This window comes from Cricetulus griseus, chromosome X, assembly GCF_003668045.3.
Source record: "Cricetulus griseus strain 17A/GY chromosome X, alternate assembly CriGri-PICRH-1.0, whole genome shotgun sequence".
Lineage (NCBI taxonomy): Eukaryota > Metazoa > Chordata > Mammalia > Rodentia > Cricetidae > Cricetulus > Cricetulus griseus.
In genome coordinates, this window is record NC_048604.1 from 67,226,279 (window position 1) to 67,251,578 (window position 25,300).

General features: G+C 40.6%; 1 pseudogene; it reads left to right on the top strand.

Moving 5' to 3' along the window:
* The first annotated feature begins 1,812 nt into the window (after positions 1–1,812).
* On the top strand, positions 1,813–10,777 carry LOC113837686 (annotated as a pseudogene).
* The last annotated feature ends 14,523 nt before the right edge of the window (positions 10,778–25,300 follow it).

The following is a 25,300-nucleotide window of genomic DNA, read 5'->3' on the forward strand; positions in this document are numbered from 1 at the left end:
AAACAGACAGATTTTTTTTTTGACAATGAAAAGTATCGTAATCTTGACCTTGTAGTTATGATCATATAGTGGTATTGTTGAACTTTACTATGAACAGTAGCATGAGAAATAGAGAAATCAGGAACATTTTTTATTCTTTTTAATGTCTCAACTCATTTTATCATCATTTACGCCTTTTTATCCTCAGGCCTTCATAACTACATTTTCAGACTTTCATACATGTTAGACTTTCCTATCTTTACATAGATAAACCCTAAAATACCTGTTACTGGAATCTGTTTTGCTTTAAGCCGGCAAGACTATCAGTCGTCAAAAGCATCAGAGTTCTTGAGAAGGATAAGATTTTATCTGAATCAATGATTAAAGAATAACAGAGACTTGCCAGCAGGCTGTATGGACAGCCATCCCCAAGGTCCTCCATCCATAGTAGCGGGCTGCAGGACATCTGCCTTTTTGCTGATAACTTGTGACCTGTGGATTACAGACTTTGGGAAGACTCGCCTACCGTTGGCCCAAGCAATGCCGGGAAAGTCGATTCTGTTGTCCTCTTGTCCACGATCTGGAATACTTTGTACCAGTTGAGGTGAAGGGCAGGGTTGCTCCGTGACCAGCGTTGTCACTGACTCGAGATGAAGCTTATTCAGTGCCCATCAGTCTTCTCGGAGGAAATGGGGTGGGACCAGCAACTGGCCTATCTCTTTGTTATAAAAAGCTTTTTAACAAAACATTTTAAATGCCATATTCTCTAGATCTCTGAGCATTTGAGGGCTGTCTGTTTAGGATCTTAGCAGTTAAGTTTGTCTTTAGTTAGAGAAAAATCCCTTTTTGTAATAAAAGCTGTACCTTTGTAAACGGCTTATAGGATAGACTGAGTGGTATAAATATTTTGTTAATTTGAAATAGACCTTTTTGATTTTAAATTTTTACTATCATTTAAAGATACATAAGTTAAATTTAAGTTGTATAGACTTGGCTTATATTTTAAGTAAAGGTAGATTAGAACTTTATGACTTTAAATGTTTACCATCATTTAAAGATATATAGCAATATAGAAATATGAGACTTAACAGTTTAATTTAAGTTGTATATAGAGTTAGATAAGTATAAAATTAAATTACAAGTACAGAGACAAGCAGCATTGGATAACAGTAAAGGGGAACTAGGATGCAATCTCTGATCCGTACATTGTAGCAAACAGACAGGAGATTTAAAGAGACAGAGTAGATTTAAACAGAGGGCCCTGGAAAGGCACAGTATTTAGTAAACAAGCCATGAACAACAGAGCCAGTGAAAGAAGAAAAAGACAAAAAATAAAATAAGAAGAAAAAGACAAAAATAAAATAAAAAGCAAAAAGATCTGGCAGAAATCAAAAATCTGGCAGACAGGTTTGTTCGATAGGCCGCTGGAGCTGTGCGTGCCTACAGGTAGGTCACATGACCAAAACAGCGGCAACCGTAAACCGCTTTTGTCTGTTAACCTGCTTGTTGGATGAAACCAGAAAGGTTCCTCTATGCATTTCCCATGGGTGAGGCAGGTGGAGAACCGGCAAAAAGCTCCTCTACGGATGCACGTCTGCCCGTGGGAGTTGCCAGGGGCCTGGCCCCGAAGGGGACACAGCTGTCCCGAAATCGAAAAAGGACCCAGCAGTCCGAACTGAAAAAAGTAAAAAAGCACCGCTCCTGGAGCGGGATCCCATGCCTGACCTTTAGGAAATGCACCCAACAAGTGAAAGAAATAAAAAGCAAGATGTCAGGTGGCAGTGCTTGAAGTGAGTGGGTAGGCCTAAGCTAGGTCACATGGTTATGACCAAGATGGCGGCCCCCAGGTTAGCACACGTGGTCGAGGTGGCGACCCCCGTAAGCACATTCTCAATTGCCAGAAAAGTTTCAAACCAGTAAACAAACAAAATGAAAACCAGCAAACAAACAAAAACTCTTAGAGCGTCTCAAGCAGACATTGCCAACCAAGAAGAAACAGTCAGAGAAAGAACAAACAGAACAATGAGGGACATTCCCAGGTGAAAGAAAGTTCCCACTGGGAGGCAGAACTCCGCTCATTTACCTATTTGCTGCCAGTAACCGAAAGATCTCCTAAAAATGTATTTCCCGTGGGCAAGGCCGAAAAATGCACAGATTGCCCTGTCTGAGAGCACCCAGCCCGAAACTGAAAAATGGACCCAGATTGAACAGCGCTGGGTCTGCCCCATGGGAACAGTTTGGGTTTCTTACCGGATTGTAGCGAATAGGCAGATCAGTGAGTTTAAGAGATCCTTAGTTGGAAAGCGGCGAGTTGAGTTCCGGCATCTCAGGCTGCTGCAGGCAGGAGGAAGTGCCAGGAAAAGCGGAGATGGAAGTGGATTGTAAGGTTACCCTTGCCTAACATGTGCCTGCCAGCAGGTCGCAGAAGGTATAAGGGCAGAGCCTTTCCACGTCCGGGTGCCAAAATGTTATTCTTTTGTTTAAAAAGAAGAAAAGAGAAATATTGAGACAGACATATTGACTATAAGTTTATTATAAGGCCCGGTAGAATGGGGAGACTAAGAAGAGGAACAGGGTAAATGGCTGACCGCCATGGCCGGTCGCCATAGAGAGACAGAGCGGGGAAACAGAGAGAGGGGACAGAGAGCAGGAACAGGGGGAGAGAGAGAGAGAGAGAGAGGGCAGGGGCCTATCTTTTAAAGGGGTCCTCTGCACCTGCGTGCAGACTTCTTTCCCATGGAACCTTGGGCTGACCAGGGTATTGCCTGAGTGGATTCCACCAGGTAACAGGGGCAGGCCAGCATAATGCCTGAACCTTTCAATATCTATTCGTCATAAATGGTTGGGGAGCAGGCCTTGAGGATTTATCCTTAAATTAGCCATAGCCATATTGTGGACATTTTTTATATTGTTTGATGATTTGACCAGCAGTCTCTCTGGTTAAGCCAAATTTCTTACTTAGACTTTTGTTATTATGATGAAGAAAAGTTACAAGCCTGTCGAGCTTTTTCTATTTAAGGCAAATCAACCAATTTTGTTAATTAGATAATTCATTCCATTTGGCTAGTAATCAGGGAAAGGCCTATTTAATAGGTTCCCATTGTGACCCATAAACATGATTCTTAGGTGAATATCATTTTGAATTTGCTTAAATAATATTTTGACTTGACTATTACTAGACCCTGTGTATGGGACTGTTTTTGTTACCTTATAAGCCTTAAATATATAGTGACTGTCAGTATACAAAGTAAATGAATTATTTACCAGGATTTAAAAGACCATTGTAACAGCTTGCAGTTTGATTATTTGAGCTGAAGCCAGAGCTGTCAGTTTTATCTATTTCTTTCTATTAAAAACCTATGTAAGTAACTCTCCCAATAAACTATTGGTAAAAATTAACATAACATATTTTTATAGGACTGCTTTTTACAATTTTGGAAATACAAAAGGATGTATAGTGCAAATTGTAACAGTCCATGAGCTAGAAACTGATTATCAATTCTTCCTGAAAATTGAGCAAAGGCAATCACCTATGACTCATTGTTCTGAAACCACCAATTAAACTGTTGCTTAGAGTAGGAGACAGGTATCATACTTGGTTTTTTCCTAAAATACTTTTTAAAATCTATATGGCATTTTTGTACCATGTAGGCTAATGCTTTAAAATAAGGGTTTAAAATATTTAGGCTGGTGAACCATAGTAATGGTTTTGCATAGTCAATATATCTGATGATGCTGAATCGCCTCCTCCAATAATAGAACTTGTCTACCTTTCTAGTTAGCTGTTTGGGTATATCTGGATCATTATCTCCTTATAGAATTTTACTTAAAGGATTTAAATCATCATTAGATGTCCCAAAAAAGGCATTTAACCAATGAATATTTTATAACAATTTTTAAAAAATTTATTTAAAGATTTTTAAACTATCTTTTCTAATTGTTATCTATTAAGCCTTAATTTTTTTTTAGAATATAACATATATCTTTAACAATTTTCTAGATTTATTTAGAGTTTTTGAGTAGCCTTTTCTAATCTAACCTTTGAGGCTGACAAGCTGATAAAATCTCATTTGCATCTTGGCTGACCTGGCTTAAATTTGCATATGAAAAAACATTTAAGCTGTGAATCTAACAGGTTGGCTCTTTTTTGAGGCTTTTTATAAACCTTTTTTAATATCATGTTTTAACTTTAATTTTCTAGATTTCCTTTTTTAATCATAAAAATTTAGTAAGACCTGTATCCTCTCATCTGTCAAATTTTACAGAATCATCCATAGAATCCTCATGCCTCTAAGCTAACGCTATAGGCTTTTGCTAACTTTTTAATTGACTGTCTCCTAGGGCTGAAATCAAAATTTTTCCTGCTAAGGCATTAACTGACTGATTGGATGCTCCTTTTGGCAATGTTAAAATGATTTTGATATTTTTAAAACAATATCTGAGGCAATGTAAATATCTCTCTAATCATATCCAAGGCAATTTAGGCATTTTCATTTATCCGCATTCATAAATTTACAATCATATCATATCATGCATCCAGGTGTGGCCACACCGTTCATTCATAACTTGCATACGTCTCACATTTCTCCTTTTGCCTAGGTTATGATCAGTTTGTTGAAAAGAAAAATCCCTAATTGAAATTTCTAATATAGCAGCTATAGCCAATCATTGAAATATGAGCATCCAAAATTTGAACAATTCTAAGCTTAAATATGTTGTCCTTTTTTCTCTATAAGTCTCAAAAAGTTTCTGTCTGGCTGTATCAATAGTATTTATATATGTATTAATTAGCCATCAACTATGGCGGCATCTCCCAAGACTGGAAGTTACCACGTGGAGGCAGACTGTCCGCCAGCCCGGCAGCCATTTTGTCTAGCCTGCCGCAGATGCCAGCATGAGGTGGTACCAAGCCGCTGGCTGAGGGCCGGCAGACCCTGGCCACTGCCATGGCTGGCTGACCTTGGCCTTAGCTCGACCATGCCCTCTGGGCCGCTGAAAAATCTGTGGCTGTATTTTGGGCATAAGCATGATCCCTTATTCTTTCTTTTGTTGGGACTCTGTCTGACCTGGAGCTCTTTCTGAAAATGCCCAAAGCAACCTCTCGAAGGCTCTGTGCATTTTTTCCTCCCTGTGCCTTGCTTTCTGTGTAGGAATAACTTATTTTTAACTGAATTTCCTGTAAGGCAGCCATCATCGATAATCCCTGAGTGTAAGCTAGGTCCATATCTGAAAAATTCTTAATGAATTCGCCATATCAGTCCTCCTCCTGTGAGGCCTTAGCGTGGTCTGGCATGCATTACCAACATTATCATAGGCTAGCTATTTTACAATCAAAGTTCCCAACATCTGTGTCTCTAACATTTTTGTAAAATTCCATATAGGCCTAGAATTCAATTCTTAATCAACTCCCTAGGTCCCTGCCTAGTCTCTATAATAAATATCCTCCTCCTGACCGGCAGGCCTTTTAATTTCCTAGGGGTGAGGCTTCTATAGTAATATTCCCTATCAGCCTCTGTTGGTCCATACTAGACACAAACCATTAATAGTTCCTAGAGCTGTTTGAATGGTATTGGCACATGCATCCTGCTATATTCCCCTGAGCCATTCTCTCTGATCCAAGAAACCTGTAAATTTCTTATCTCCTGTAAGCAATTTTGTTAAAATTTTTAAGTCTCTTAGCTCTTGCTGAATTTTACCATTGAGTATTTGCCTTTCTGTATTTCCAGCTTAAAATGAAGGAAGGAGGTGAAGGCTCCCTTCATCTAAGTAGTTATTAATTTTTTCTTTTTTTGCTGATCCCAATCATTTGTCCTGTATATTCTTTACTATCTAGCCATCTCTAAGTAGGCTCGGATTTTTCTGTTCTCCATTACATTCCTAGATCTCTCCTGAGGGCCTGCGTGTATGCGAGGCCGCACCTAGTCTTCCCAAGCCCCTGCGAAACTCAAAATGCTGCATCATGGCAGTGGCTTTTGTAAGCGGGAAGGATCCTTTTAAAACGTTTAAACTCTGAAATCTCCTGTACTTGAGCAGTCTAAGCTTCTACTATCTGTTTTTAGTTTGGGGTTTGGACTAAAGACAGGGTAATTTTTAAGGTTTTTAGGAGAATGAGGCTCAAGGCCCGTAACTAAAAGTCTGTGAGGGAACTGCCTCAGCTCCCTTTTCTATGAGCAATCTGTTAAGGTCCTTCTCCGACCTTTTTCCAAGTTAGGGATGAATGTCTGGGCTTTTTAAAATGACCCATGGACATTTTTTTTTTTGACAAAAGGCAAAAAACTGAATCAAGTCCTTACATTTTACTCAAACTCTTGGCCCATATTATCGAACGGAATAGGGGGGACTTACCAGGGAATCAGTCACTCATGAACGGTGAGAACTTTTCCCAGACCAGCGTCCATCGCAATCCGGCGAGCAGACTTTTTGTCGGTGTGCACTACCGAGGTTTCCTTGGGGCGGGGGTCTCCGTTCCGGCGAAGAATCCGTACCTCGAGCCGCACGTTTGGGCGCCACCTGCCCCGGCCCGCGGGGCTCCGGTAATTCGTGGGTCCGAGGTGGATCATGCCTGCCTGCAAATAATGGGCGAGAAAGAAAGAGCAGGACCAAGCAGATTCCATTGTCAAGGCCGATTTTATTGAAACCAAGGAGCTTTTTAAAGAGAAGAGAGGAGCAGAGAAAAAGGAAGTCGGGGGAGGGATGAGTTAATTGTTCTCAGGCAGGTATTCTGAATCTCCTGTGTTTATCTCAGGCACTAACTAAGGAAATGGGAGAGGGGATAGGTGTTAGTTGCTTCTCAGGCAGATATCTGGAATCTCCTGTGATAAGCTAGACTTTCTGGCGTCTAACTAGGTATGGGGTCGCCAAGGCTGGCTTCTGACACCTTTGCTCATCCCTCCTCCCTCTCCACAACTGAATTCCAGTAGTATGGTTCAGTGTTAAGCTGTGGGTGTCTGTTTCTGCTTCGAACAGTAACAGGATGAAGGCTCTCCTTCCTCTCCCTTGTCCCTGGGCTCCCACTTAGGCCAAGGGTTCTTGTCCCCATCCCCTTCTTATCTTCTCTTGGCGTCCTCTATGTGGATTTTAAAATTACCTTTCTTTCTCTGTGGACAATACCATTAGTGTTTTGATGGTGGTTATTGCATAGCATCTATAAATTGTTTTCTTTCTTTCTTTTTTTTCCTTCTTTCTGAGACAGGGTTTCTCTATGTAACAGCCGTGGCTCACATCTATGTCATATTGCAAAGCGCATTTATTGTATCTCTAAGAATCCTCAGTCTTAAAATTTCCAACATTGCAGCTGGGCAGTGGTGCACACACCTTTGATCCCAGCACTCGGGAGGCAGAAGCAGGTGGACCTCTATGAGTTCTGAGGCCAGCCTGGTCTACAGAGAGAGTACCAGGACAGTTGGGGATACACACAGAGAAACCCTGTCTCAAAAATTTTTTTCCCAACATTGCTCAAAGGGCCAATTCCAAAGTCTCATCTGAGACTCAAGGTAGACTCTCAGCTGTGAGCCCCTGCAAAAATCAAAAGACGTGCTGTGTGCATCAAGCAGCAATGACAGAGCAAACATTTTCATTCCAAGAGAGAGAGGGACAGGAAAATACAAAAGATAGGCCAGAACAAACAAAACCAAAACGTAGCAGAGCAAACATTGAATCCTAAGTGTATGCTTGGCACCTGGCCCATGCTGAAATAGGGATTGGGCAGCTCTACTACAACCTTGCAGGGTATAGTTAGGCATGGCCACCTTTTCAAGGCAATTTCACGTGCTTCCAAAGCTTGCCTGTCCATGTCCCTGACGTCTCCTTCTGGGGTCTCTGTGCTGCTTGACCTTCACTTTCACATCTCCATATACCGCCTTCTGAAGGGACGGCTTGCAGCAGCTCTCACCCTGCCGCATATTGCCTGGCCTCCTTAAAGGGAGAATCTTCAATTTTTTAGTGTTAAGCATGATATTAGTCATGGGCTTGTTTTATGTGGCCTTTATTGTGTTTAGTTACATTTCCTTTTTGCTTGATTTGTTGAGTGTTTTTTTTTTTTCTTTTCTCTTGAAAGGACAATGAATCGTGTCCAGTGCCTTATTTGTTTATTTGTTTGTTTATTTATTTATTGCATTACTGTAGCTTTGTGCTCATCATTTTCTTCCCTTACTTTCCCAAATGCAGCCAGGAGTAGAAAGTTAATCTCACTATAATTATTATTATTATTATTATTATTATTATTATTATTATCATTATTGTTTTTTCGAAGCAGGGTTTCTTAATCATTATTTTTTAAAAGACATTTTCAGCCATCACATACATAGGCATCCAGACCTTGCATTTTGTTAATATTTGACTAAGACGATATCTTGCATATCTCTATTGCTGTGTCATATCATGGATGCTGTATGGCTCTCTTTTAGCACTGAAACTAGTAAATTCCAGAAAAAAAACAGAACCAGCTCAGAAAACAGCACCAAAATTCAGTAGCAGAGTTCTGAAGCTGGCGCTACAGTCCACAGGGACCGATTTTTTCTTCTCTTCAATTTTTCCTTTAAGGGTGTGTGTGTGTGTGTGTGTGTGTGTGTGTGTGTGTGTGTGTGTGTGTATAAAAATCCCTGGATCTGCAAAACAATCTAAATAAATCTAAATAACACATGTAAGTAAACAGAAAAGTAACATGTATCTACGGATTGAAAGACCACGTTGTGTCAATACTGGCCTGTGTGCTGGCCTCTGTGCCTTGTAATTGATTCCAGGCTTGATGGCAGTGCTCTAGATCTTGCTGCTGTATCCCCCCCTCCCCCGCCCCCATCTCCCTCCGTGTGAGGTGAGGTTGCCAGGGTAACCAATGCGGGTGAAGCACTGCGGCCACTCTGTAATGTCTGCTTGTCTGTTTGCTGCAGTGTTTGCTGCAGTGCTCAACCAGCACCTCTGGGCAAGCCCTGCAGATCTATCAACTTCGCTTTCTCTATGGAAACCTGGAAACTACGATGTACGATGTACGATAGCAGCAGGAGTGTTGTCCCCTCCCAACAACAGTGCACCATGAAATGTGGCAAGAAACATATGGCTGAAACATTTGTAGTCGACGTCTGCTTGTGAAATTCTCAATAGGTGCTGGCGGCTGTGGTGTGCCTGCGGGAGGGAGACAGGGAGGATCTATGCTCCTGTAGACAATCCAGTTTTGCATCAGGAAAATGATGCATTCTGTCTTTCCATAGACGTTTCATTAGGGCTCTCTGCACTCGCCAGTGTGAGGTTCTCTACTGGACCCTATTTACCAGTCTTGGAGGCTCTTTTCATTGTTTTCTTTAGTCTTCCAAGCTGTGGCCTGCAAATGCCAGTTGTGATATACCCTGGCTTGCACCCCCTTTTTACCAGAAACTTCAAGAGTACAATCACCTGAGAGTGCCAGCATCTCCATGGTCTCCTGTCAAGAAACCTTGACAAAGTGACAGTGAATGATTGTAGGGAGTTTGCAGAGTCATTACAGCTGGCAAGGCTACAGTGCTCCATGACTTCATGGAAAGTATGGAAAGAATTCCAGGTGGTTTTATCTACATTATTCAGGAAGACAATGCTTTGTTAATGGAAACCTCCAGTTTCGGTTTTAGAGACTTGCAGATAATATAGGGGGATGACACACAGGAAATTGGGGTCCTCTCTTGGGGTTCTTAGTCTCCACTTATAAAGCACTTTAGAATGGACTCAAATGGAAGCCCAAGGACAATTTTATCACAGTTTAAAAGAAAAAAAAAAACCCATGGCAGGCAAGCTGTAAACCGCAGCAGCTGCCCTGGGAGGAGAATGGAGGGGAAGAGGAGAAAAGTCATGTGATTTAAGTATGGAAGTCAGACACATGGTGGGAAGGGGGCTTAACAGAAAGAATGAGGAGGCCCAAAGTGTCAGAAAAAGGAGACTTAGGTTCTGAAAAAGCCAGAAAAAAGAACAGGCTGAGGTTGTACCTAAAGATTGATGTGGACCTGTGGAATGTCAGGGTGGCCCATAGGGGTTGCTCTGAGGGAAGGGGATAGGAATTCTGGGAAGGAAAAGTATAGTATTTCATTAAAGGAAAAATTATCTAGCCTATATCTTTAGCATGCCTTAATGTAAACCTGCCTTTCAAGGAATGGCCACTGGGCTGGGTGATTGACCCAGCACAACTGGGGTTTTCTGTCTCCATCCAGGGCAGAGATTTTCTCTTACTGGAAATTTATGGCTATTCTAACAATGTCTGTCAGCGACATGCCTTAGTGAAGGAGAGAGAGCTCCTTCAGTGGCATTGTTTTTGTGGATGTTGACACTGAAATTCTCCTGCAAAATTATTGAACTTCTGTAGATGGACTGTGGAAACCACCAGCTTTGATTTGTTGCTAAAGACAGATGAGGTCTGTCACATAGACTTAGAAGTTGTATTCAAGGGAATTGCCCGAAAAATGGGTTTATTTTCAAAGGAGAAATTTCATGTAGAATCGGGCACTGAACAAAACTGCAAAATGACAGAAACAGGAACAGCGCAGACTGGTTTACCCTGGCTTTGTAGGAGGTCCAGAGCATGGAGTTTTCAGGGCCTTTGTCTGTGACTAGATGGCAATTCAGAGAGGTTAAAGACCTCTAAAGATGAAGATGTAAGCACAGGCATTTGGATGGCAGGCTTAAGGATCTATAAGACATCAGGATAGTCCCATTGCTGTATGAAAAGACTCATGAGATAGAGATGCTATCATCCTCGGAGTATTTCCCCCAGGTGCTAAGCAAACTGTGGGAATTGGAGGAACTGTGTGGCAATTCTTATCAGTGTGGAGAAAGATAGTACTGATTCTAAGCAGAATTGCTTAAAGATCAGGGCAAGCTTGATGACAATCTCTGTGTAAATCAAAAGAAAAAGCCAAGATTTGGCAGTAGAATATGTGGGCTTTCAAGAGAGTTCTCAGTGGCAATTTTAGTGGTAGCTTTTGTACTTCTTGATGTTTGCAGAAATCCTTCCTAAAAACAACTGACACTGTAGCACAAACGGCTTTTCTTTGTATGCTAGAAGATTACTTAAAAATAGCAAATTGTTTCATAAAAGGAAAAATATCTCTAGGTACTGAACCTAGAAATTGCAATTGGCAATTAGTAATTCATCATTATCATTTTTCTTAAAACTTGGCCTAGTTCAAAAATCCAGAATAGTAATCCAGTTTGAGTCATTAAAAAAGATTTATGAGCTGGAGAGATGGCTCAGTGGTTAAGCTTCAGTGGTTAGCTTCTCTCCCAGAAGTCCTGAGTTCAATCCATCAACCACATGATGGCTCACAGCCATCTGTAATGAGATCTGGTGCCCTCTCCTGGCGTGCAGGCATACATGCAGACAGAACACTGTATACATAATAAATAAATCTTTAAAATAATTTACTTTCTTTTATTTTGTGTGTTTAAGGTTTTTGTCTGCATATATGTATGCATACCAAGTGTGTATCTGGTACCCAAGAAAGTCAGAAGAGGGCATTGATTACCTGGGACTAGAGTTACAGGAAGCTGTGAACCACTGGGAACCAAACCCCAGAATTCTGCAAGAGCAACAAACACTCTTAACCATTGAGCTGCCTCTCCAGTCTGGTTTGTTTGAATTTTACCTAACTTGCCAAATTACTCTTCATAACTTAATTATGAAAATTACAGACCAAAAAGAGTTCACAAAATGTTGTGTGATCACTACATGACTGCTTGCCACTTATGCCAAAGTCTGGGATTTCTGGAAATAATATCAGACTCTGTAGATATTTGGATGAAGTGGATATTGACTTTGAAAAGGAACCAATATAATCCTTAATTTTGGACTATTGTTTTAAAGACATTAAGTAAGAGACTGATATCTAGAGCTTTTTCTTTGCCATTTAAACAATCCTGACTGAAGGTTATAGTTTTAGCACTCCCATTAAACACTAATTGTGAGAGTGAACAAAAGTAAGTACTTAACAGGATTTCACTGCCATAGGGAAAGATATTTCTGAATCATTGACACTTGGAAAAAATAATTCTGCTTTGCTCCTATGTTTACTTAGTATAATAACTTGAATCACAGCTGGTGAATCTTCTACAGAAGATATCCTCTTAGCTGAGCAATGGTGGCACAGGCCTTTAGTCCCAGCACTTAGGAGGCAGAGGCAGGTGGATTTCTGTGAGTTCAAGGCCAGTCTGGGCTACAGAGCTAATTCCAGGACAGCCTCCAAAGCTACACAGAGAAATCCTGTCTCAAACAAACAAACAAACAAAAAATTAGAGAGATGGCTCATTGGTTAAGAGCACTGACTGCTCTCCAGAGGACCTAACTTCAATTCCCAGCATACACATGGTAGCTCACAACTGTCTATAACTCCAGTTCCAGGGGATCCAACATCCTCACACAGACATACATGAAGGTAAAACACCAATGCACATAAAAATAAATAAATAAAAACAAAAAAGAAAGTGTGTGTGTGTGTGTGTGTGTGTGTGTGTGTGTGTGTATAAAATCATAAAGCTATAACTGGGGAAATAGCATGTGATTAGTTTTTATGTACTCTGGAATAATACAGTGCACCTGAGAAGAGAGAAAATAGCATATATGTCACACATTGTAAAGGGCATGTCTACCTAAGTGTAATGGAAATTTCCGAGAATCATGTTAGTAAGCTTTAGAAATACCACTGTCAACATAGAATTCCATTAACAACTAGCCCATTAAAACTAGGCAGATGTTAATTATATGCAGATTTTATTAGGCTATCTAGCTTATATTTGCCATTTAAATCTTTACATAATGAAATGTAATGATGAGGTATAAGAACAAATACATGAAAGGAGCTGGAGAGAGGGTTCTTCAATACATTTTACTAGTGGCTGTTACCATCACGTTAATAGACAATCTTCACTTTCCATGGACTAAAACTATAATGACTCTAGTTTATTTTCTGTTTCAGTTTCTCTGCCCAGCATCTAAAATTAGAGCAAAGGTTGAGGCTGGGTAATTAAGACAGATCTGAAAAAAAATGTGTTATTTGTGTTGCCTCCTCCCCCAGAAGACTGATTTTCCATTTTAAAGCAAACATACATAATAGAAATGAGTTTTATTGTGGCATTATCATACATATATTATTATACTTGTTCTTATTCTTTCCCATCCTACCCACCACACCCCTGCCTCACTTCAGTCTCTAGTCTCTTTCCACATCTGCTTTCATGCCACATATATTCCATTACTCTCTCTTTTCTTCCTTTCTTCTCCCTCTTTTAAGGCTGCTTTGTCTCCTTTCACAGTCACACACAGGGGAGAGGGAGGGAAGATGGGAGGGAAGGAAGAAGAGAGAGAGAGAGATAGACACAGACAGACAGAGAGATGCTCTGCAATGAGAAACATTCAGTATTTGTGTTTCTATACATGCCTTATTTTGCTTACATACTGATCTCTGGTTTGATCCATTTTCCTGAAAATGTCATGATTTCATTTTTTTCAGTGCTGATTAAATTCCATTTTAAACCACATTTTTTTCATCCATTTATGTGTTGATGGGCATCTAGGTTGATTCCATTTCCTAGTTATTATAAATACAGCAGCAATGAATATGGATGTGTAGAGGACATATATTTGTTTAAGTATATTCCTAGGAGTACTATATCTTGCTCATGTGATAATTTTATCTTTAGTTTTTCTTCAGGAAACTTCACACTGTCATAGTAGCTGCACCAGTTTATATTCCTACCAACACTGTATAAGGATTTCTTTTCTCCCAAGTCCTTGCCATCATTTGTCATTTCTTTTCTTCATCCACCTCCTCTCTCTCTTTCTCCTTCTTCACCTTCTTAAGTGGGAAAGACTTGATTATATTTGAAAGCCTTTAGGAATAAAGCAGTTAAGAGTGGAAGATGGGGCTGGAGAGATGGCTCAGAGGTTAAGAGCACCGACTGATCTTCCAGAGGTCCCGAGTTCAATTCCCAGCAACCACATGATGGCTCACAGCCATCTATGAGATCTGGTGCCCTCTTCTGGCATGTTGGCAAAATACTGTATACATAATAAATAAATAAATCTTAAAAAAAAAAAAGAACGGGGAATGGAGAGATTGCTTAGTCGTTAAGAGCATTGACTGCTCTTCCAGAGGACTTGGGTTCAATTCCCAGAACCCACATGGCAGTTCACAACTGTCTGTAACTCCAATTCTAGGGGACCCAACACTCGTGGCAAAAATACCAATGTACATAAAATAAAAATAAATATTAAAGAAAAGAAAGAGTGGAAGACAAAGGACCAGATAGGCTACACAGAGAAACCCTGTCTGGAGAAACCAAAAAAGGTACTGACTATATTGTAGAATTTAAGTTTGTTAGCATATATTACTTCAGAGTATTCAATTTATGGGGTAGGAAGATGATTAAATACCAAAGACTAATTCCTCCTTTCGAGAAGAAATTAGTGCATGTTTGATTGTTCAAGACAATTCCTCACGTTAGGAGGAATTATGATACTATTACTGTCTTTATTTTTGAATGAAGTATATTTTAAGGTGACCCAAGCATCCCAGATGAGCAACAATGACAGACCAAGTTTAGTTTCACCTTCATGAAATCTAGTTTGGTGAGACCAGTGAGTGCAGTGGGGGTGTCATATAGAGATTAGGTTATGGCTTCCTTACAGGAGGGTGGGGGATCCCCAAACAGCTGCACTGTCACAAAGTCTGCATTAGCACTACATCATGCAATTCCTATGTAGAATGTAGCGTCTCCAAGACCTCCTGCAGCTTGAGAGGGAAGTAACTAGCTGGAATGCCCAAGGAAGCGTCTTTCCTACTGAATGTCAATAGTTGCATTACCATTACTATTACCTTCGTAACTTGTTTATACTCAGAAGAAAAAAAGAACACTATGCATCCATACAAGTACCTGGGATGTTTTTCTGAGTGTCTTTCCTTCCAACTGAATTCATCCATTCAGTTAAAGACTTAAGTTGATGGGAAAGCCTGACAAGGAAAAAATTGCTTGTACCTGACAGGTTCAAACTAGGGTATTGGCTATTTTTCCAGTATTTCTTAAGTCTTACTGCATTAGCTAGGAAACAGTTGAAGTTCTCAATGTTAAGGAAGGCTAGCTGGAGCTTTTTAATGAATAGTGAATCTTGATCACAAATACATCACCAAGTAGTGGTGTTGAACACTTTTAATCCCAGAACTAGGGAGGCAGAGGCAGGAGGATCGCTGTGAGTTCCAAGCCAGCCTATTTTACATAGTGAATTCCAGGACAGCCAGAGCTGTTACACAGAGAAACCCTATCTCGGGGGAAAAAAAAAAAAAGAAAAACAAACAAAAAAACCCCAAACAAAACAAAAAACAACAAAAAACTCCCAAAACAAAAGCCAAACAAACAGACCAAACCAAATGTATCCATAAGACTGGAGAGATGGCCCAGTGGTTAAGAGCACGGTCTGCTCTGAGAAAGAGAGGACTTGGGTTTAGTTCCCTGCACCCACCCTGGGCAGTGACTTCCTGACTTCTTGTAACTCTCACTCCAGGGATCCAACACCTCTGGCCTCCATAGGCACCTGCACTCACATACATATACTCATAGACACACACACACACATCGTTTTAAAAAATTAATTCTTAAAAAAGGACCGTGTACTGCCAAGTTGAGTTCCCAGCATCCGTGTTGGGAGGTTCACAATTGCTTTTAACTCCAGCATCCACACATGTGTGGCATACACTGACACAGGCAAGCACACAATAAATAATCATAATAATACACTTTTTAAAAGAAAAAAAAACGCTCAACATCATTAGCACTGAGGAAATGTAGATCAAAACTACAACAGAGATCACCATACCCAGTTAAAAGTATAAGTAAGGGGCTGGGGAGATGGCTCAGGTGTTAAAGAATGTTGATTGCTCTTGTAGGGAAGCCAGTTCATGACTAGCACCCATATGGCCGCTCACAACTATCTGTAACTCCAGTTCCAAGGACATGGTGACCTCACATAGATATACATGCAGGCAAAACACCAATAAACATAAAGAAATAAATCTTGAAAGGAATTTTTTTAAAGTATGAGTAAAAATATAAAAACTGGCAAGTGGGTACCTTTGGCAGGCCTAACAAGGTATGCCTAAGAGAACATGCCACCTGCAAGAGATTATTGGGGGAGGAGGCGGGAGAGCAAAAGGCTGGACAGACAGGAAATTAAAGGAACAAGAATAAGAGAGGATTATGATGATGGGCACTGTTAAAATTAATGTTTAAATTAAATTAGAAACAATATTTAAATACCAATTCCAGTTCCCTCTCCCTCCTATCCTTCCACTTCCCCCCATCCCCCCTCACAGTGGGACACTTCTAAGGGTTGCTGAAATGAAGTAACCTGGTGGCAGGTGATGATGTAACTGCCTCTGCCTCTGCCTCTGCAGGAACAATGAGAACAACAAAAATACGTCGAGGATAATATAAAAACAATTTTTATACACTTTTGGTAGGAATACAAATTAAAGTTATTATAGAGGTTATTATGGAGGTTCCTCTAAAATTCAAAAATATCTATGATATGATCTGACTATCCCACCTCTGGAGACCTAGGTAAAAGCAATGAAATCAGTATGTCAAAATGAAGGATGCATTCAAGTTTATTGAAATTCATAATAGTTAAAATATGAATTCAGCTTATATGTCCATCAGTATATTAATGAATAAAATGATTATTATTCAACCATAGATAAGAATGGAGTCCTGTTGTTTATTTTTGCAGAAAAATGTATAGAACAAATGACACTTTTATTAGCTGAAATAAGATTAGCATACAAAGACAAGTACAATGTGCTCTTTCTCATATGTGAAAGCTGAAATGTCAACTTTAATGTAGACTAGTGCTATTAAACGTTGGAAAGTATTGCCAGGTGTGTGGCGCACACCTTTAATCCCAGCACTCAGGAGGCAGAGGCAGACGGATCTCTGTGAGTTCGAGACCAGCCTGGTCTCCAGAGTGAGTGCCAGGATAGGACCCAAAGCTACACAGAGAAACCCTGTCTCGAAAAACCAAACCAAACCAAAACAAAAACAAAAAGGTTGGAAAGTATGAAGAGAAGGAGGGTAAAGATTGGCTGGATTAGATCACAGCAGATTATGTTTTTGTGTTGAAATATCACACTGAAAGTTACTGATACATAAACTTGATATGTATTAAATAATTAAATATAAAAGAAAAAAATTAGGTTTACATATTGATTACCCAGTAGAAGGATTGCTGGATCATATGGTAGTTTTGTTTTTGTATTTTTGTGGAAGGAACTTCATTAGTGTTTTCATAATGATTGTGCTTAGATTTACATGAACAGTATGCAAGGGTTTCCTTTCCTCTGCGTTCTTGGCTTATTTGTTCTCTTTTGTTTTTTTCATAGTGGACCTCCTAACATAAGTGAGGTGATATTTCATTGTGGTGGGCACTTTTATCTTTGTAATGAAAAATTATGTGAGGTACTTTCTGTATAGATGTTATTCATTTGTGTGTCCTTTTTTTTTTTTTTTTAAAGTTTTTCAAGCTAGGATTTCTCTGTGTAGCCCTGGCATGTTGCCATGGCTGTCCTGGAACTCACTGTGTAGACCAAGATGGCTTTGAACTCACAGAGATCTGCCTGCCTCTGCTGGGATTAAAGGCTTGAGCCACTCTGCCTTGTTTATATGTCATCCGTTCTTTTACCACTGATAAAATCACATTTTTACTATTGAATTGTTTCTGTTCTTTATATAATGGATTTATTCACAGGACAAAGGTACTAAATATGTCTATAATCCTGTAGGTTAACTCTTCATTCTGTTGCTTGTTCCTTTTCTATGCACAAATTACATTTTTCAAACTAATAGAGACAATATTAACAAACTCCAAGGTTCATTATTGTCAGCAGCAGTTCAGCAAGCTCTTTCCTACTCCGTTTTCAAGCTACAGTGATTTTATGACATTCCCTGACTCCAAGATTCTGTGAGTTCCATCCTGAGTTCAGAGAGGACTTGGGACAGTATTGAGCCAGCGGGTGCATTGAAAGACTAAGCCTACAGCGCTGGATTCCTAGAGACAGGGATCATGTCTGTTGTTTTAGATTTAGGAGAATCTGGAATTCTTTTTAATTTTTTACTGTCTGGCAACAGGTCAGATCTATTAAGTACTTCAGCTTCATGACCTCCAAAATGGAGTTCTCCATTGCATTTTGCAGGAGTTGATGTAAGAAGACATTGTTCATCATCATATGGCCCTCCTGGTGGGAAGAACAGACATTCTCCACTGGGATGTCACTTCATTACCCTGCCCCTCTTATTTCCTCATGTAATCAATCTGAAGGTGACACTCTTACCCACCTCCACTAAAGAGATCCAAGAGAGAAGCTGAAGACTAGCTTTTCTTGAATGCTGACACTTTTCTTTCTGTGTAGAAATTATGAGGTCTAAGAAAAGAGCTTCCTACTTTGTCTAGGGTTTTGAGGTCTTATCTGTCATATTGGAGCAACAGACCCTTTTAACAGTTCACATGGCTTTGATATGCAGCAGGGTTCCTCCCCACCCCTCCTTTCTTCAAGGGTTATATTGCAAGGAAAGGTGAGGATTTTCGCAGCAAATAAAAAGGCTATCCTAGTCTTTATTGTTTTTAGGGGAAAGAAACTGTTAGAAGGGAGGTGTTTATGACCCATTGGTTACACTGGAGTAAACCTTACCAGTTCCTTTCTCTCATCAAGTTGGCTCTGGCCTCCGGTTATATATAATTGAGGAAGGTCTCATAATCTTTCCAGGAGGAGAGGATTCTCTTTTTATCTGAAGAACACTGAGAGGATGGAGGATGGGTTGCTGGGAAGGAAGCTTCTTAGATCAGTGGAAAAAAGAGCTGGGATACAAAATAGCAATGCTATCTATCTGTTGTGGGTCACAGTCCTTACAATTCCCTGGCTGTGCTTTACTGAGGAAAGGCTTGAAGCTGGTCAAGCATGCCTGTGCAAGTGGGTTTTGAACTTTTCTATGAGTAGTTTCCTTGCTTTAAAATGTATGCAAATAGCATTAAAATTGAGAGATAATTTTAGAATTCAAGTGAAAGTTCAGGATTTTTTAAAAATAAAAAACAAAGCAAACCCATAAATACCATTTTCCCCTAGATCAAAAATTTTACAGAGAGGAAACCAAAGAAGAAATCCAATAACCCCAGTGAGCATATGCTAACTAACCAGTTCTATATGAAGGCCCCGAAAGTCCGGCAAGCCAGCTAGGTAACTTGAAACTTCATGCTGCACATTTCCTGCATCATTTCCTTAGTAATCAGGGATACACCTCTCGATAGCTTTCGGTGGGGAGGAAGGAAAAGGAAGTGCTAGTCTAATGCAAAATTTGGTTTATTTTCTTTCTTCACTTCTATTATTTTGAGCACCCTTTTTAAAAGTATGTGTGTGTACATATGTGTGTATTTAAATTTTATTATAAAAATATCTCAAATAAAAAAGACACACACTTAAATCAGCCAGACCCAACGATTCAATGAACATCTACATGGTTAGAGCAACCATTTCAAACAGAAGTTGTAGAGCTTCAGAATGGATTTTATGCTTTCACTGTTGAGTATATTTTCATGCGCTATTCACCACCAAAATAATAACAACAGCAACAAAAATCCATGGCTGAATTAGAACTAGAAAAACAATTAGACTTATGTCTCTTTCATAACTCGTGTCCATTACCTGCATTCAGTCTCTCCTCATTTCATAATAGTTAGCCTTTCTTGTTCTCTTTTCTTCATGTTATACTGAACCCACATGTACTTTTTGTTACATATATTATTGGCTAGATTCTGAATTTGAGGGAGAACATGTGGTTTTTTTCTGAGATAGTGTGACTTCACTTAATATTATAAATTTTAAGTCTATCCATTTTCTTGCAAATTTTGTGAGCACATCTTTTGTTTTTTTTTATCACCCTCTATCCTTAATTCTACATTAGCAACACTGCTTAGTCCTTCATGCTTCCCACTAGTCCTTCAAGAAAAGTCCAGCTGACCAGGTGTTGGTGGCGCACGCCTTTAATCCCAGCACTCGGAGGCAGAGGCAGGCGGATCTCTGTGAGTTTGAAGTCAGCCTGGTTTACAGAGCGAGTTCCAGGACAGGCTCCAAAGCAATACAGGGAAACCCTGTCTCGAAAAAAAAAAGAAAGAAAAGAAAAAGAAAAGTACAGCATAAGAATTGCCAATGTGATGAAGTCAGTTTCAACAAGGTTGTTGAACCTCAAGGGACATTGGATGATTGTATCAGTCTGAGTTACGTGTTCTCTCTAAGTGAAGACAATAAGAAATCAGGATGAATTAAAAAGAGTATGTTAGAAATGCGCATATGGCAATGCTTCTAAGAATGTGGCTGAGATGAGATACCAAAGGTTACAGCTAGAGAAAGGATTTTTAAAAATTGTATTACTTAAGCAAAGATGATTGAACTACTCACTACTCTTAGAGAACTAGGGGGAGTAAAACATTACTTGCCATTAGAGAATAAGCAGATGATTAACGTGGGAGCTAAGAGAATATGTAAACATTATCAGAGTATCTTAGGCAAAGATTGAAGTATGGTATAGAGTCTTCCCAAGAAGCATCTAAAAAAGAATAGGGAAGTATTTTATCCCATTATTTCTTGCTGTGTGTGCTATTAAACACACTCGTTACTTTTTCAAATACATAAAGAGAGAAGACTTACTTTTCTGGGTAATTTATCTATATTCTTTTTAATTCTTTTATTCTAAAGATTATTTATTTATTATGTATAGTTTTCTGCCTGTAGTCTGCCTGCAGGCCAGAAGAGGGCACCAGATCTCATTAGGACAGTTGTGAGCCACCATGTGGTTGCTGGGAATTGAACCCAGGACCTCTGAAAGAGCAGCCAGTGCTCTTAACTGCTAAGCCATCCCTCCAGGCCGAGAGTGCTTATAATTAAGACAGGGTCTCACTATGTAGGTCTGGCTGTCTGGAACTCACTATGTCACTGGTCTATGCTCTTCAAGTGTTTGGTGACATAGGCACCAAAAGAAATCCTGCCCCAATTTACTATGCCATCCTTGAAAACATGGACCATTACTCAAGAAAAAGATTTGACACCGTCATCATTTTTTTTAATTTATTTTATTTTATTAGCTCTAGTTAGGGAACAAGCTTATTTCAAGTCCCTTCTCCCTCTCCCTCCCCTCACCCCCAACCCTCCTCCCCCACCCCCACCCCACCCCACTCCATGCACCCACCACTCCCCAGGCAGGGTAGGGCCCTCAATTGGGGCTCTGCAAAGTCCACCAAATCTTCTTATGCTGGTCCTAGGCCCTTCCCCATGTGTCCAGAGTGTAACCCTTCATATGGGATGGGCTTTCAAAGTCCCTTCTTGCACCAGGGAAGAATACTAATCCACCACCGGAGGCTCCCTGGAGTGCAGAGGCCTCCTTATTGACATCCATGTTCAGGGGTCTGGATCAGTCTTGCACTGGCCTCCCTGACAGCATCTGGGGTCGATGCGCTCTCCCTTGTTCAGGTCAACTGTTCCTATGGGTTTCTCCAACCTGGTACAGACCCCTTCGTTCTTCATTCCTCCCTCTCTTCAACTAAATTCCCGATTGCGGCTCAGTGTATATCTGTGGATGTCTGTCTCTGCTTCCTTCAGCCACTGGGTGAGGGCTCTAGGATGGCATAAAGAGAAGTCATCAATCTCATTTTAGGGGAAGGGCTTTTGGGTTATCCTCTCCACCATTGCCTGGATTGTCAGCTCGTGTCATCCTTGTAGGTCTCTGGAGATCTCCCTGGTTCCAGATCTCTTCTAGGACCTATAGTGGCTCCCTCTGATATGGTATTTCTCATCCTGCTCTCTTTCCTCTATTCTTCCCCCAACTCAATGTTTCTGCCTCTCCATTTCCTCTCCTCTACTCCTCTTTTCTTGCTCTTATTGTAGCAGCTCCTTCCCCTCCTACATTCATGCCCCCAATTAGTTCGGGAGTTCATACCCCTTCCATTCCTGGGGACCATATAATCCTTAGAGTCCTTCGTGTTTCCTAGTTTCTTTGGTGAAGAGCATTATAGACTGGTAATCCTTTGCTCTATGTCTAAAATTCATATATCAGTGAGTACATACCATGTTTGTCTTTTTGTGACTGGGTTACCTCACTTAGGATGGTTTCCTCTAGTTCCATCCATTTGCCTGCAAATTTCAAGATTCCATTGTTTTTTTCTGCTGAGTAGTACTCCATTGTATAGATGTACCACATTTTCTCAATCCATTCTTCAGTTGAGGGGCATCTAGGTTGCTTCCAGGTTTTGGCTATTACAAACAATGCTGCTATGAACATGGTTGAACATATGTCCTTGTTGTATGAACATGCCCTATTTGGGTATATACCCAAGAGAGGAATGGCTGGATCTTGAGGTAGACTGATTCCCATTTTTCTGAGCAACTGCCATACTGATTTCCAGAGTGGTCTTACAAGTTCGCACTCCCACCAGCAATGGAGGAGTGTTCCTTTTTCTCCACATCCTCTCCAGCATAGATTGTCATTGGTATTTTTTATTTTAGCCATTCTGACAGGCGTGAGGTGGTATCTCAGAGTTGTTTTGAGTTGCATTTCTCTGATGGCCAATGATTTTGAGCACTTTCTTAAGTGTCTTTCAGCCATTTCAGATTCCTCTGTTGAGAATTCTCTATTTAGTTCTGCACCCCACTTTTTAATTTCATTGTTTTGTGTTTTGGTGGCTAGCTTCTTGAGCTCCTTATATATTTTGGAAATCAGCCCTTTGTTAGATGTGGGGTTGGTCAAGATCTTTTCCCATTCTGTGGGTGGTTGTTTTGTCATACTGACTGTGTCCTTTGCCTTGCAGAAGCTTCTCAGTTTCAGGAGGTCCCACTTATTAATTGCAGACCTCAGTGTCTGTGCTACTGGCATGATGTTCAGGAAGCGGTCTCCTGTGCCAATTTTTTCAAGGGTAATTCCCACTTTCTCTTCTAGAAGATTCAGTGTGGCTGGATTTATGCTGAGATCTTTGATCCATTTGCACTTAAGTTTTGTGCATGGTGACAGGTATGGATCTATCTGAAATTTTCTGCATGTCCGAATCCAATTGTACCAGCACCATTTTTTGAAGATGCTATCTTTTTTCCATTGTATAGATTTAGCACCTTTGTCAAAAATAAGGTATCCATAGGTGCGTGGGTCAATATCAGAGTTTTCAATTCCATTCCATTGGTCTATCAGTCTATTTTTGTGCCAATACCAAGCTGTTTTCAGAACTATGGCTCTATAGTAGAGCTTGAAGTCAGGGATGGTGATGCCTCCAGAAGATCCTTTATTGTAAAGAGTTGTTTTGGCTATCCTGGGTTTTTTTATTTTTCCATATAAAGTTGAGTATTGTTCTTTCAATGTCTGTGAAAAACTGTGTTGGGATTTTGATGGGGATTGCATTGAATCTGTAGATTGCTTTTGGCAGGATTGCCATTTTTACTATGTTAATTCTACCTATCCAAGAGCATGGGAGATCTTTCCATTTTCTGGTATCTAATTTCTTTCTTTAAAGTCTCAAAGTTCTTATTGTACAGATCTTTTACTTTTTTGGTTAGTGTTACCCCAAGATATTTTATGTTGCTTGTGGATATTGTGAAAGGTGATGTTTCCCTGATTTCTTTCTCATTGGATTTATCATCTGTATATAGTAGGGCTACTGATTTTTTTGAGTTAATTTTGTATCCTGCTACCTTGCTGAAGGTGTTTATCAGCTGTAGGAGTTCCCTGGTAGAGTTTTTCGGGTCACTAATGTAGACTATCATGTCATCTGCAAATAGTGAAAGTTTGACTTCATCCTTTCCAATTTGTATCCCTTTGATCCCCTTTTCTTGTCTTATTGCTATAGCCAGAACTTCAAGTACAATATTGAAGAGATATGGAGAGAGTGGACAGCCTTGTCTTGTTCCTGACTTTAGAGGCTTCACTGCAGAATTCTACCAGAAATTCAAACAAGAGCTAATTCCAGTACTCCTCAAACTGTTCCGCACAATATAAGCAAATGGGATATTGCCCAACTCTTTCTACGAGGCTACAATCACTTTGATATCCAAGCCACAGAAAGATCTGACTAAGAAAGAGAACTATAGACCGATATCCCTCATGAACATCGATGCTAAAATACTCAATAAAATATTGGCCAACCGAATCCAAGAACATACCAGAAAAATCTTCCACCATGATCAAGTAGGCTTCATCCCAGGGATGCAAGAATGGTTCAACATACGAAAATCCATCAATGTAATCCACTATATAAACAAACTGAAAAAGAAAAACACATGATCATCTCACTAGATGCTGAAAAAGCCTTTGACAAAATCCAACATCCCTTCATGATAAAGATCTTGGAGAGAACAGGAATAACAGGAACATATCTAAACATGATCAACGCAATATACACCAAACCAATAGCCAACATCAAAGTAAATAGAGAGAAACTCAAACCGTCATCATTTTTAATGTCCATTTTCCGAAGCATGTCCTGGAGGGCCATCTCGTGGTGGTCCTGCACATCGTCACCCACCCACCCACCAGCCCAATGCACCTGCCTTGCACCGCGGCTTCGCGTCCTTGACTCCTGCAGCCCTTCCTCATAGGTAGCAAGATGAACTAGCGGCTGGCAGTAGAGCTCCTTGGTCAGCAGTGGCGTCGGCAGCCAGCCTGGGGGCAAAACTCTTAGCCATTTCACACACGCGCTCCAGCAGGGGCACCAGGGCCGGCCACTTGCTGACCGCCTCTGGCTCCAACCATTGCAGATGATGGCGGCGGCCAGAGTGGCCCTCTCCTCAGGCATCAAGGCGAGGATTCCAGGCAGCATCATAGCAGTTGCCTCACTACCAACGCGGTGACGTCTAGGTCCTCCGAGCCCAGTGGCCACCGACACACGATCACCCATTCTCTGGGCATAAGGCTGATGTACCTTCTCCCCTTGTGCCAGGACTTGGACGCCTTCGTCATGAGGAGCACCACAGCCAGACAGCGGGGTTCAGCACTGAGGCTGGTGCTGCCACACAGTTCCCACATCATAATGCACAGGTAATAAGAAGGGTTCTGCCTAACAGGGAGTGGCTTAAGCATTTATGAGACATCAAAGCCTGTGTCACAGTAACATGCATACAGTAGAGAAAAAAGGCCCTGCAACCAGAACCAAAGAAATGCACCCTGACCCTGAAACCAGTGCCACAGAAACACACTTTGTCCCGGGAATCAGAGCCAGTGAAAGAAATACACCCTGGCCCTAAAATTAGAGCCAAAAGGCTAAAAAGGACTAGTGAAAGAAACACATTTTGGC